The following is a 15,605-nucleotide window of genomic DNA, read 5'->3' as shown; positions in this document are numbered from 1 at the left end:
GTTTGTAAAATGTGATTCTCCACCTTGATAATTAAAAAGATATTGTAATAAAAGTCTTTAGTCCTCATGTGCTCACATTTGTTAAGATCGGATTTTTATCTGAGCAGAAAGATTATAAGAACGTGGAATCACTGTTACAGCCTTTACATGCAAATACAGCGTGAGGGGGGAATATTTTGGTGTTAAATCCATAACAGGCAGGAAATGTAGAGCTCCGAGCTCTCGGCAGCCACCTGCACGTTGCTGGACCAGCCCAGGCCACCGAGGACCAGCCGCCCAACTAGGGCACTGGGACATCATTCAACAACGTTGCTTCCATCTGATGGTCTCTGCACCAATTCCAACATCCCCAGACCCTCGGTTGGAACAGTGGGATTAGGGCCACTCTTCTGCTTTGGAGTCAAGGGCAAGCTCAAAGCAATGGCTCTGGTAGTCAAGTAAGAGGGAGAAGAACTGGAAGTGCAGTATTGGCCCCTTTCACCTGATGGTTAGCTAATACCCAGCATCTTCTTGCCTGGTTTCCAAGAGAAAGACTCGAGTCGCTTCCTATTTAACTGAAAAATGTGCAGACAAAGTCATTTTTCCCCTGACTCCAGTAGGAACAGGACTTCCAAGCCTACCTTCATAGCCAACGCTCCCCCTGAGAAACCTCTCGTTCTCTTGGCATCTTCTTGGGGCACAGCACCAGCACAGAATCACAGAATCACAGAATCACAGAATCACAGAATCACAGAATCACAGAATCACAGAATCACAGAATCACAGAATCACAGAATCACAGAATCACAGAATCACAGAATCACAGAATCACAGAATCACAGAATCACAGAATCACAGAATCACAGAATCACAGAATCACAGAATCACAGAATCACAGAATCACAGAATCACAGAATCACAGAATCACAGAATCACAGAATCACAGAATCACAGAATCACAGAATCACAGAATCACAGAATCACAGAATCACAGAATGTTAGGGATTGGAAGGGACCTCGAAAGATCATCTAGTCCAATCCCCCTGCCAGGGCAGGAACACCCAGGCGAGGTTACACAGGAAGGCGTCCAGGCGGGTTTTGAATGTCTCCAGAGAAGGAGAATCCACAACCTCCCTGGGCAGCCTGTTCCAGCGTTCCGTCACCCTCACTGAGAAGAAGTTTCTTCTCAAAGTTAAGTGGAACCTCTTGTGTTCCAGCTTGAACCCATTACCCCTTGTCTTACTGTTGGTTGTCACCGAGAAGAGCCTGGCTCCATCCTCCTGACACCCACCCTTTATATATTTATAAACATTGATGAGGTCACCCCTCAGTCTCCTCTTCTCCAAGCTAAAGAGACCCAGCTCCTCAGCCTTTCCTCATAAGGGAGATGCTCCACTCCCTTCAGCATCTTTGTGGCCCTGCGCTGGACTCTCTCCAGCAGTTCCCTGTCCTTCTGGAACTGAGGGGCCCAGAACTGGACACAATATTCCAGATGAGGTCTCACCAGGGCAGAGTAGAGGGGAAGGAGAACCTCTCTGGACCTACTAACCACCCCCCTTCTAATCCACCCCAGGATGCCATTGGCCTTCTTGGCCACAAGGGCACAGTGCTGGCTCATGGTCACCTGCTGTCCACCAGGACCCCCAGGTCCCTTTCCCCTACACTGCTCTCTAATAGGTCATTCCCCAACCTGTACTGGAACCTGGGGTTGTTCCTGCCCAGATGCAAGACTCTACATTTCCCCTTGTTATATTTCATTAAATTTTTCCCCGCCCAACTCTCTAGCCTGTCCAGATCTCGCTGGATGGCAGCACAGCCCTCTGGCGTGTCAGCCACTCCTCCCAGCTTGGTGTCATCAGCAAACTTGCTGATAGTACACTCAATTCCCTCATCCAAGTCATTGATGAATACATTGAACAGTATTGGTCCCAGAACTGACCCCTGAGGCACTCCACTAGATACAGGCCTCCAACCAGACTCTGCCCCATTGACCACGACTCTCTGGCTTCTCTCCTTCAGCCAGTTTGCAGTCCACCTCACTACCCGATCATCCAGTCCACACTTCCTCAGTTTTGCCGTGAGGATGCTGTGGGAGACGGTGTCAAATGCTTTGCTGAAGTCAAGGTAGACCACATCCACTGCTCTGCCATCGTCAATCCACCTTGTTACGTCTTCATAAAAGGCTATGAGGTTGGTCAAACACGACTTCCCCTTGGTGAAGCCATGTTGACTGTCCCTGATGACCCTCTTATCCTTGATATGCCTTGAGATGGCACCAAGGATAAGGTGTTCCATCACTTTCCCAGGGATGGAGGTGAGGCTGACCGGTCTATAGTTGCCCGGGTCCTCCTTCTTGCCCTTTTTGAAGACCGCAGTGACATTTGCTTTCCTCCAGTCCTCAGGCACCTCTCCCGTTTCCCAAGACTCGGCAAAGATGATGGAGAGCGGTCCAGCAATGACTTCAGCCAGCTCCCTCAGCACCCGCGGGTGCATCCCATCTGGACCCATGGATTTATGGATGTCCAGATTGCTTAATTGCTCCCTAACCCAGTCCTCATCAACTGAGGCAAACTCCTCCATTGCCCTGCCTTCCTCTGGGGCCTCAGGGGTACAGGGCTCCTCAGGACAGCCTCCGGCAGAGTAGACAGAGACAAAGGCGGCATTCAGTAATTCTGCCTTCTCTGTATCTTCTGTCACCAGGGCACCCACCCCGTTCATCAGTGGGCCTACATTGCCTCTGGTGTTAGTTTTATCTGCCATGTATTTGAAGAAGCTTCTGGGGATTTCTCCTGGTCCCTTTGCCACTTCTGACACATACAGACTCACACACCCACAAGCCATCAGGGCTCCAGCTCTGTACTCTGGGAAAACCCTTCAAATTACCCTGAGATAGTTCAGATTTAGGTTTTCTGCAAGGCCAGTGCTTCGAGCAGCAATTTCTATTGTTCTAGTTATCTTGGCCGAAAAGAAGTTTGATTGTTTCTCCCCCCAAGCTGGTGCAAGAGCTGGTGGGTGTTCCTCTCGCTGGGAGCACAGGATTTATTATACCAGCCACCCATCAGAAGGATCATTCTAGAGCTGCATCCTCATCAGCAGTGACTGATGCAAGAAGTCTGCCAGATGGAAAACAGGATCAAATACGGGGAAATGCCACCGATCGCAAGCGATGGGCAGATGCTGCACATCACCCGCAGCCCCGCTGAACGGGACCCTGCGCTCCAGGGGCTCACCCACATGGACAACATTTCTGGCTTACGCAATTCCGCTCCTCTCATGAGTTCTCTTGGCTGAACGCAGCATCCTGGAGCTGAACACGGGATCTCAGCCACTGGAGTAAGCTCAAAGGGAACCCGACTGCAAAATACAAACCCTTCATCCAAACACATCGCCCTTCTTAAAAATCCGGCAAACACACCCAATTCTAGAAAGCGCCCAAACTTCATGCTTATTTAACATGCATTCCTCCACCTCATAAGAGATTAAAGACATCTAGCTAGACAAACACTCTCGTAATTTTTTTTTTTTTGTTAAAAAAACTGTGTTAAAAATCTCTACTCCCTCCTTCTACAGCAACAAAGTTTGGAAGCACCAGAGAAGAAGGGTTATAAGCCTCATAAAAGGCTTAAGGCTTGCCCCTAGATTAATTATTTCTAAATATGCTCAGAAAGCAAGCACCCCCCAACCCAAGGTGGTTCCCAGCACAGATTCTCCCCTACCAGCACTCTGCCCATCGCAGCACGACGGAACCCAAGTCACACGCAGGCATCTCCAATTCATCATGTCCAAAGGACATTAATTTGTAGGTGCCTTTATTATAGCTCTAGTTGAAGCACCACAGCATTTCTAATTATACAGTTACACATTTCTAATTATACCAGTTATACATACTGGTCTGTAATTAAGATTATTTGTTCATATCTAGCTATATATAAAAATAACATCTCTATATAAAGCACTTAAGGGCTTTAGGCTGAATAACTTTACTCAGATAAGTCACTGTAGAAAGAGAAGACAAACTGTTCGCTAATTGGAAGAGTAGCTAAGGGTAACACATGACAATAGATGGAGACAGGAGAACGCAATGACTGTTGCTATTACATAGAGACTGAATATTATTATACAGAGCTCAACCAGCAAAATGATTGGGGGTTTGCACAGAACAGGCCAGGACTAGAAGCAAGATAATGCAAAAAGAGCAGCACAGGAGGGAGCACACAGGTTTCGCTCATTTGTAGAGTCTACGGCAAACCAGCGCCTCCAACCTCATTACATGTTTGAAAGGGTCCCACTACAGTGACAAGGAAAAACAAAACAAAAATTAATGATTTTTTTTTAAAAAGCCACAAACAAAAACCCACCACACCCCAAACAGTAATTTGTAATACCCATATTAATGTTGGATGTTTTCTTTTGGGACTATTCTGAAATTGCATTCTACACCTTGACCTCCAGTTCTTGGCACATGAGCACAGTTGCTGCCACCTGCACACAAATCGCTAGAATCTATGCTGGCTACAGCATGGAAGTCAGGAAAATAGGAAAAACCTTTAGGTTTTCCCCCACACACACTAAAGAAATGAATTCAGTGTATTGAACTATGAAGTATTATAAGAAGTGCTCATTCATTTACATATTTTGAACTATCAGTACACAAAAGCCTCTACAGCCATCATGCCACATAGACCACTACGATTAAAAAAAAAAAAATATATATAAAAGCCATAAGCAGCGACAGGTCAGTCTTCATTTCTTACTGACCCTCCAAACCCCACATCTAATTTGGCGAAGGATTTCTGGTCCCAGCTCCTGTCGGCGCCGCTCACGAGAGGGCACTGTTCTGTAGGCTCCGGGGACGCCGCAGCACGAACTCAGCGTGTGCTGCAGCTGAAAATTGTTGCGGCAGCGCCAAGCAATTAGACCTTCTCTGGAGAATTAACTGTGTAGCTAGAAACAAACCTGCTAATTAAATCAGCATCTTCAAACACCTTAGGTGATCCTTCACATCAGCAACCAGCGTCACCCTTTTTTTAAAAAAATATTTCCTTTTTCAGAAAAAAAGCAGAAGAATCAAGCCATTTATCTTACCACAACTATCAATATTATTGTTTTTCAGACATTACAAGACGGGAGCTGACCCCACGCAGGACAAGAGCTTTTTGCTGTGGGTACCTGTGCTACAGAAACCAGGAGTGACGGAGACTGCAGATGGTGTAAAAACCTCCAGAAAACTCCCAGGTCCAACCCAGGCTGGATGAGCTATTCAAATTTATCTGAGTATTTAAGGTTCAAGCAAACGGATCCAAAAACTCTCTGATTAAATCTAGCGATAAAGTAACTGGTTAGAAATCCAAGTGATGTTATTGTGCCTCAAACTTGTTCATCAGGCAGAAAACAGGTGCCAACACTTCAGGTATCTTGGTCTGCAACTAAGAGGACGCAGAAGAAACAGAAGGGACAGAAGCAAAGTTCTAGGCAAAAAAGCAAAGTAGCAGACAGGTGTAATGAAGGTTAGAAAGCACGCAGAGCTGTTGTTGCTTAAGAATAAACACTGGTGAATTTATTCATTTTAGCAAAATCATTCCAGATTTACCTGGCCACAGACCACATGGTTTATGTTTTGCTTTTGTCCCAGTCTGACACCCTTTTGTTACATGCTGCATTTTGACATGTTCTCTGCCCTCCGAGCACAAAAGCACAGCATTCATTACAGCCTTCCTCCCCTCCTCCTCCTCCTGCGACTTACTCAAATAAAATTAACAGGAAAAGGTATTTTATTCTTTAAAACACAGGCATCCGCCTCCTGTCAGGTCCCAGTTTCAGGCTTCTGTATTTCCCTTGCAGCCCGTGTTGACAGATGCTACATTCCTCGCGCTGCCGTGAATTTCTGCAGTGGGGGAAAGACAGAGGCAGACTATGGCCTTGAAACATAAGCGAGGCAGGAAATTGCTATCTGTTCATTTGGTATAAAAAGAAACGTATGCACAGCTTCTCTAAAGACAATAACGTTCTTACAGAGGAACTGGGACCAATGCCTCCCGATCAGATTACCTGCACCCCAGAGCATTTTATTTCTCCTCTCATTCACATTTTAGCTTTCGAAATCTTACAGGTAAGTGGCCAAAACCTCATATCAGTCTAGTCATCGTGTCTGGTTTTCACGTGCTTTTTCCTCTTTCTGTGCAAGAAGACCGAGCGAGCACCACGTCACATAAAAGCAGCGTATGGGGAGTCGGGGTCCCAGCCCCACCGCGCTGGGGGCTCAGCCTCCTGCTGCCATCCCAGTAACCACCGCTCCCTGCCATACTGGTGACCACAGCCAGCCCAGAACATCCCCCTGACCCACTTACCAAAGGGACTTCACTGCAGAGTAAGTGTTGTATAAAGCCTTTGGATCAGAGGCATCCTGCGTGTGCCATGTTGATCGTCAAGTGGAGGCTTTTCTTAAAAATTAAATAACCTGAAGGTGTTCTCGGTCCAGCAGAGCTGTGTGTTACCAAGGACAGAGTGCATGCCTGGAACTAAACAACTTTTGTCCTTAGGTAGCCTGTGAACTTCCTGAACTCATCCAAGCCTACGAATGGGGAGTGCATCTCTACATGCCACACCGAGGGATATTCATGTCTCCCTTGCCAATGCTCTATTACTATGGAGTCATTATATCATCATCTGTATTTCAGAGAGAGGTTTCAAAACATCTGGTTAGCTTTAAATGCACAAAACCACATGCACGCATCAGTATTTTTCATGTTAATCTGCTTCTCCCGTGGCTATGAGAGAACACAAGAGCAAATGAACCTCAATGACTCCTGATTGATGATGGACATTCTGTTTACATCTCAGCTGACAACACGAAGGTATTTCCTCTCCAGCTGCAGCCAAACAATGACAAAAAAGAGAGAACACCACCAAAACCCCTAATCACGAGTCGTGGACTCCGAGCCCGCTGTCTCGGGGCCACATAAGCTCCAGAGGTAATAACATCGCAGCAATAAATACACAGCATCCTTCATCCCTGTTCCAGAGGGATGCAGATGGACAACATCATTATACCTATTGCTTAGAGGCACTTACCTCTGATCTGGAAAACATTTAACACAATAGACGTAATTAAACTTGCTTACTCAGTTTTAGGGTAATAGAAGCAAAACGGAATTTGACTGAGAGGCAAGATGGGCACCTTGTGGCCTGCCAAGAAAATAAAAGTTCTGCTATTTTCAAGGACTCCAGGGAACAGAGCATCACCGAGATCAATCCCCCAGCTTCATCGCATTCATCACAATATAGGCTATCACTAGGTGACAACAAGAAGTCATCACAAGTCACATATCTGACCTGAAAATATTTTTGCCACATTTTTAGTTTCCCAATATTTGCTCCGCCAAAATATTTATTCTGATAAGTGAATAAATGGGTTTGGTGGGTGGAGGATTTATTGTCACTCTCTGCCTCATCAGAACTCTCTCTTCTGATGAAACACTGAGAAACGTGACAAGCAGAATGGTTCCTGTAGAGATATATTAAGAATCAGACAGAAATGAAAGGAAGGAATAATATATCCAGAGTTTCCCCTTGCCTTGACAAAACCAGTCTGCCCGCATTTCAGAGCTCCTGGAGCAAGACATACAACTGCCCTGGGTTTAAAAATTCATTGTGTAAAGATATCTAACAGGCAACTGTTTTCCTTGAGCAGACTTCCATCTAAATATTATTTTCTGTGTTTGGAGAAAACTCCAAAGCTATATAGCTGGTAACGAGCATCAGGCCCAAGAGCTTGAGCTCCTTCGATGACCGTCCCGGGGCCAGGAGACACGGTGCGCTGAGCCAGCACTGCCTGCTGCAACACTCCAGCCAACAAGAACCTTATCACGTTGTCTCAATCTCTCCTTTTAACCTCAAGCAACACCCATCCTTTCCAACAGAATCCAACAGGATTTTCAAGCTAATTTATTCATAAATCCTTTGAGTCCTGAAGGGACCATGATATCATCTGTTCTGACCTCCTGCATCACCCTGACCATTACATTTCACCCACTCACGCGGCTGCATGAATCCCAAGAACTGAAGCCCTACAACTAAAACTTCATTTGGGTCCTGGCTAAACGGTCCCTCCCGTGCACACAGGCCTGATTTGAGAAGCACCAAGAGATGGTAAATCCTCTGCAGCATTTAAACTCAAACACATGCTTTGTATCTAACTGAAATGTATTGGGTTTTAGCTTCTAGCTAGGATTCTCACTATATCTTTTCCTTTAGTTTCCAGAGTTTTCTCTCTCAGAATGATCCCAGTGCATAAATACCAAGTCACTTCATTTGTTTTGTTTTCATACATTCAGAAGATTAAGAGCTTTTAAATATCTCATTTTCCCCAGCTTTCAAATCATTTTTCTAGCCCTTTTCCACATTGGCTTCTCTTCCTTGAACAGCCTTTTGAAAAGAAAAAGGGAGACCAAACCCACGCGGTTTGGTGGGAGAACATAAGGTTCTCCTGCGTGCACATCCCAGCACCTCACTGGTATTTTTTTGCCAGCCCAGTGCCCTGGGAGCTCACGCTGCCTTTCACAAAGGCATTTATTTCTATCGGTACCACTTGCCTGCCTCGCTCCCAGAGCTCCGTCCGCATCGAAGCGGGTTTGATTTCCGTGGGCTGAGCTTCCCAAGCCTTCCAGACCGCGCGGCACGACTCCTTGAGTCACCGCTCCGCGCGTCCCTGCCAGAGCCTGAGCTGTTCAAAAGCCTCATCAGCACTCATTTTATCATAACTTTAGGTTGCTGATGAGATGATGGAATAACAGCGTGCCAAGCCCCACAAAGCCCAACAAGAAACCTCTTTTATTTCACGAGGGCTCCCTGATGATGACTATTTCTTCAGATGTATCAGCCAATTCTTAATCCACTTGATGTGAGCTTTATGCTGTAAATGTAAAATGCTAATTGCTTTCTTCAGATACACATCCAACTTTATTTCAGCTACCTTTGTCAACGAAATCCTTAAAGAATGAGGCAACTTTTCTTTGACGGTTGACCTCCATTTAACAAGCATCCACCAAACCCCACATTTGTCTACAGAACCGCAACCGGAACAGTTTATTAGCACTTTCTTCTCCACTACAGGAAAATTCGCAGGCAAACAGAGTGAGCAATCAAGTAGTGACAGTTTACTCAGTTGTGAAGCCCAATCTATCCAAGTATCAAAGGCAACAGCTGCTTTTCCCAGTACTTTGCAAGGAGAGAAGCAGAAGCAACAGATAAAAGTATCCATCGGTGCATGGCACTCAGAACAGAGAACGTGCGGCTCCCAAGAGATGATCGTCTTCCCGTAACAGCTCTCCAGAAGCACAGGCATTCACTGGTAACTGCTTCAAGAAAACTCAAATTGAAAGGTAAACGGAGCCCACGCATTTCCCTAACGTTGGTCAAATAATGCCCCCGTCATTTATCCAAGCAAATCCAGCTCTTAGTTTAAGTCACAACAACCTATAAACAGACTGCGATTCTTCCACAAATTTCTCCAGCATTTTGCTCTGATGAACAGCCTGGACAGACAGACTGGAGTTGCTACAGACAGAAATGAGTTACTATGAGCCCCGGCTACCAGTGCCACTCAATTAGTCAACCCAGGCCAGATGCTCTTCTGTCTATCCCAGACCTGACGATCAAAGGCTCAGACGAATTCCAAGCCTCCCCAACTGCTTTGCCAGTTGCCCACCAAACAGCTATAAACATCCAACGAGTCTCTTTAGTGAGTAATCGGAGGAGAATTCGCGAGCGGTTGTGTGAGCGCTCTCAATGTGGATTCTCTTGTGAATATTTGTTCGCACAAGTATGCAACGTGATGTTGCTTTCCCACAAATGTTCTTGCCAACGCAAATTTTTTTTTCTTTTTATTTTTTGCTCATCCAAAGTGGTTGGGGAATAAAGAAGCGCGGTCAAAAAATACCAGCGAAGCAGATCAGCAAATTCTAGATGGAAAAAATATTCAGGGAGGATGATGCCGAGCGTGTGACGGGGAACGGCTCGGTGCCTACACACTACATCATCTTCCCTGTGCAGGGCAAGAGGGCAAATTTGACTCACTTTCTCTCCTTTCGCAGCCGCACACCCATTTCCAAGCGGAAATAGCTAGAGGTAACATATAATAGTAAATACTAATAAGAAAACATATGAAAACTATCACATAAATGGGTAAAGTACTTCAGGCAGTTTAATTGCGGAGCCAGAACTCAACATCGCCTCGGGCTCTGTGGTCATCAGAGCATGTCATAACTTTAACGCGATGAAAAGGGATCGGGGTTCAGCTCAACAAAAGCTTTAAAGTATTTCAGAGGCTTCAGAAATGTGGGATGTCTCAGGTCACACATGGGGCTTTTCCTCCTGACATGCTACATCTGTGATAAGAAACAGCTGGGAAATCGATTGTTTTACTCACGGTTGCGAGAGCGCAACCAAAACCAGCAGGGACACCGAGGTCCTTCATCCAGCCCTCATCACGTGCTCCTCGAGCAATTGGAAATAAAGATTCTGGTTTTTGCAAGGCCTCCACATACCATTTGATTCACCCTGAACAACACAATATCCAGCCTCTACTTCCAAGGGCCCCATCACTCCCCAGTTTTCGTGAGCAAAAGCATCTTCTTGCAATTGAAAAAAATTGGAGATGCTGGCAGGAGGTGGGCAAAATAGGTAGACCAATGTCTTGAAAGCAAAATTAAAATCCAAACAAAGTATCTATTAGAGCATACAGACCTTTCTGAAGTGGCACTAAATGAAGAGATGGCACAGGTAGCACAAACACGCAATGCAAGGGAAGTACCTGGTGCAGGCATTCAGGAGCTGGGTTCGCACAGGACAGAATCAGCGTGTTGAATCAATAATCCCACCTGCAAAGAGAAAGGAAAAAGTGATTAATTTTTTTTCAGAATTTAAAATAAAGATCTTCCATAAACTATCAAAATAAAGATCATGTAACTTGTTAAAACTCTTAACAGTCATTAAGCACACTTATTCAGTAAGTGGAGACCTTGTATTTTTTCCTTTATACCATTAACTTTTTCCTATCCTATAAAGGAACTCACAATAACCATCTAGCTGCCTTCTATCCTCCAAAAGTATTTTCTTTTACAAATAAAGTGCTTGGAAGAAATACCCAAAATCATCTTTAAAAGAAAACTTTTAAAGCGCAAGTTTTGTAAACAGGCTTCTTCAGCAGCTGGTTCCTCCACGTCAGTGTGAAGTCCACCAGGCAATTTCTTGGTAGTACAAACACGAGCAATGACCATGCATCCCATACACCCCACAGAAATGTGCAATAACTTTCATGAAAGACTACTTTTTAAATTTTGTTTCAATCTTCTCTGCATTAAAAAAAAAAAGCAGAATTTAACCACATTCAATAAACCACATTTAAACAAACACCTAAAACTTCAGGGAGAGGGTGGTTGTTTCCACGAGTGTAAGTGGCTTAACAGCCAAGCTGTTTCAGTAGAGCAGCAAAAGCAGGGTTGGAAATCCAAGTGGCACTACAGGCCAAACCAGCTTGCTCTTTGTTCGAGACCAGAGTGTCTTTTCTTGCCTTCAAGGTGAGCTGGGGGAGAGTAAGACCTGACCAGGCCAAGGGGTACGCACCCATCCCTGCTCCCATGTTGTCTCATCCACAAGTCTCCAAAACATTTGATGCATCTTTTAAAAGTCCCGACACACAAAGGCTCCCCTGCCAGTGAATATTTCAGCTACGCTGTTCAAATTAAAGAATAAATCTCAAGCCACTGGAGTTGCAGAGAAATCCAGTATTGATTTTACCCGGAACCACCGCTGTCAGAACACAAGCTGAAATACCCTCCGTTGATTTATTTATTATAAATCTCATGATTTTTAGCAACTGACTCGTGATTTCCAAGCGTGCAGGGTTGGCAGAGCTGCAAATCCTTTTTGACTCATAGTATTTGCGGGGGAGTCCCCAGCTGGCTTTCGCTTTGAGCGGCTTTAGGAACACGTCTGGAAGGGAACGCGCCTCCCCACTCACCGTGACCATCGGAGATGTGTCAGCGTATCTATGGCAAAGCTATTGCACAACAAACAACACAAAGTGTCCCCTTCAAACACGGCCAGTGTTTTGAAATCATACCAAGAATGCTGAAAAGATAAATATTTATGGGGTTTGATGAACTGCTGCGCTGTGCTAATGAAATCAAGGCTTTAGAAATGTGCTTGGATTGTCCTTTACCCAAAATGAGTAAGGCTTCACTGTAAATATTGCTATTCAAAGAAACAATTTACACACTGTCTCAATGGCAGGGAGACTACACATGGTACATCAAAGGCAGATATGGGAATCTTTTAATTGCGCTGCAGTGAGAAACCTTAAACCGGCGTTGCCTCCTCCTTCCCATCACTTGCTCAGCAGTGACAAGGTTTGCTGGTATCATCAGCACAACACTTGAATTTGGGCTAATCCCAACGAGCAGAGCATTCATTTCAACTCCACTTCCCCCGGTTTGATGCTGCCCGAGATGCAAACACAGAGGAGAAACTTTTTGGGAAGGCAAGACAACCACCACAGATTACAGGAGTTGAGCTGAGGAAATTCTCCTGCATTCAGCCATTCTCTCCCGTCGAACCCACCCGATCGCAATAACTCCCGCGCCTTATTTTTAATCCCAGTTCAAGGATGGGGAGGCCAGCGGCAGTAGGAAACAGACCCCTCTGATGCTCTGAAAGCACTTTGGGATTCTGCAGCTCAAGAGTTACAACCGCGAAGCAGCACCGAGTCCCAGCTCCTTCCTTCCCTTCCCCGCCGGCCCTCGCTGCGAATTCATCGGCTGGACTCGTGTTGCAGACATTCTGCTTTTCCCACCCTGTAAAACGCTATTCCAGAAATTCCATATAAACGCCTTTCACATCGCATTACATTCCCCCAGCAAAAATAAGCCAGATAAGAAATGCCTGTCTACGAGCGTTACGATCATACTTTTAACACATCTCAACTTCAAAGCGGAAAAACTGCTCATGCCAGCAAATATTTGCTGCAGCCTCTACCTCCAGCGTCTTTCAGGTGTCTGATAATCAAGTTATGCCACGAAACACGTGCAAATTAACAAATTCCCCAACCATTCTTAGGTGGCTGATAAGCTTCTTAACACCACTGACCTTCTAAACCCCCAAAACCATCAGTGAGCGAGCTCAAATAAAAAAAGAACCCAACATATGGTAGCGCGCTTGCACACAATGGTTTTAAAAGGAAATAAAAGCTCTCTGTAGACTCCACATCCTCTAAATCCATTTTGTGAACAGATAAAAGACACATTGTAGTTGAGCCTCCACCTAAACAGCTCCAGCAGAATGTAGGTCAGGGCGCTCTCCCAGGAACTGATAAATTCATCAGTGGCGCTTCCAAAGGGGGTTTTGACTAATGCAGTGTTTTTATATAGGAACTGGCAGCCACCGCCTTTTGCAACCCAATACTCTCCGAAAGGCTCAACAAGCTAAAAGTTATACTTGAAAAGTGCTTTTAAGCCGGTTGGAAAAACAAGGTTGGATTTGCCCTTATCCAAAGGAAAAAAAAAAGTTTTAAAAAAATTATGCCGTGCACTGGCAACAGCGGCTCCAACAAGGGGTGTCTTCTCCTTGCAGGTGATGCCAATTCATCTGCTCAAGGTCCCGCCATAAGTAGCTGCAGATCCAGCAGCGCAACCACCAGACCAGGGTTCCCATCTCCACCATAAGCTGCAGGTGTCCTGATTTTACACTCTAAGTATTTAAACTGGGAACCAGTCACAAGAAGTTCTCCGTGGCACTTGACTCAAGCAGGACCATCTTTGCTGGCTGGAAATGAAGTTTCTCATCTCAGTTCTTTAGGACTAGGACTCGGGACACAGTTCCTCTTGACTGCATTGAAGGAACTTCACGTTTTTGCCCAAAAAGTCCAGAGACATGTATTAGTTCTGACAATATTTGGTGGAAAAGAATCCGAGGTCCAGTGTGAGCTATTTGCTGCCTCCACAGAGACAGAGGGAAGCAAACTGGTGGGAGTGGGAGCCTTTTCTATCCAAAACCAAATGTTTTGTCACTCTCCATTCCACTCAGGAGAGAAAACACACCACCAAATGTGCCCTCGTAATGTCTTGTTTTCATTCCTCTGTGGAACTAAACCACATTTTAAACCTCTGTGTTTGTACAAAGCAGATTTTTGTTTTCTGGTCATTTATAACTTTCACTCTATCATCAGCCAGGGATGCTGCCATTTCTCCCTGGCCATCCTGCCAAGGGGATGAGTTACCCAAATTCTACAAGGACATAAAAAGCTCTTACTATGAACACAACTCCTGATTTTATTTTTTTTTAGGAAAATAAAAAAAAGGCGCCTCAGCTTACACAACCAGGATCCAGCTACGTCCCATCTGAGCTTTCCACCCTCTTCCCTCTCCCCCAAATCCAGCCCCAAAACCTTTTGGCCGCACAAGATGCAGGTTTTGACCCTGCTGAGCTCCTGCACCTGCAAGACCTGGGTCAGAGAAAGGCAAGAAACTGGGCATCAGGGGTTAAAAATGACACTACCACCCAATTTTAGCCATTTTCCAGCAGCCGGGTGTGCAGATTTGGTGCTAATTCTGCCTTCCCAGGCCCAGACGGGCTTGTCCTCCCACGCTGCCGGCTGTCACACACCCTTCACACCTGCATTTTGATTCTGCTGAGGCAATGCCAACAACTTCCAGGGGTTTCCTTGGTCAACGCTTGCTCTGTCATGTGCTAAGGAGCAGCTAAAATCCCTGTCCTTCAGTGCACAGCAATGCCCAGAGCAGGCAGATGGAGCCACCGGGGCTCCGCTACAGCAGAAACACCGCGGTGTGTTGGTTCTCTGTGCAGCACCAAGACGGGAGCGCTCACCAACAAACAAGGAGAGAACTGCAAACAGCATCAGCTCAATTATGCATTTCTGATTACAGCCATTCAAGAAAAAAAAAAAACACACCCACACAACAAAATTTGACGATACAATTGGTCGCACTTTTTCTCCATGGATGCTAAATATCACTCAAGCTTCTACTGAAGGATACGGGTGCTACTTGGTGTAGCGGCACCGTCAGCTCCATGAGACATGGTCAGTGAAGAGTCACAACCACTTATGATCTGGAACCTCATATATGAACAATAAAACAAGTCCCAAAGGGGTAAATCCCCCAGCCAGCCACGCTCTGCCCAAAAAGCAACGGCAAAGCAATTGCACCCAACTTCCATTCTGTGCTTAGCAAAGGGCTTAGTTATTTACATCGGATGTAATAAAACCAGCATCATGGACATAAATCTATCTCCTTCATTCTTCTGACCCACTATCTTCACCAGAGTCTGCAGTCTCACTGTATGAGCTATTTATCTCAAAACTCACATAAAGAACATTTTCAGGCTGTGCCATTGCATGGGAAAGATGCACTTTAAGTTAACAGCTTGAATTAACAAGCCAGTAAAACTGAAAATGACCTTCTTTGTAGTTCTTGGCAGAGGAAGCATCAAGTCTTCCCTTTTTTTATTAGCGTGGCAGAAGACGGGTGAATAGAGAGCTGCTTATGGTATCAAATGTTCTGTTTGCACTTTGCTTTCTAACAAACAGAAGAAAAAAACTCCTTTCCTACAAG

Source organism: Caloenas nicobarica, chromosome 9 (assembly GCF_036013445.1).
Source record: "Caloenas nicobarica isolate bCalNic1 chromosome 9, bCalNic1.hap1, whole genome shotgun sequence".
In the NCBI taxonomy this organism is placed as follows: domain Eukaryota; kingdom Metazoa; phylum Chordata; class Aves; order Columbiformes; family Columbidae; genus Caloenas; species Caloenas nicobarica.
This window is presented reverse-complemented; position numbering follows the sequence as displayed.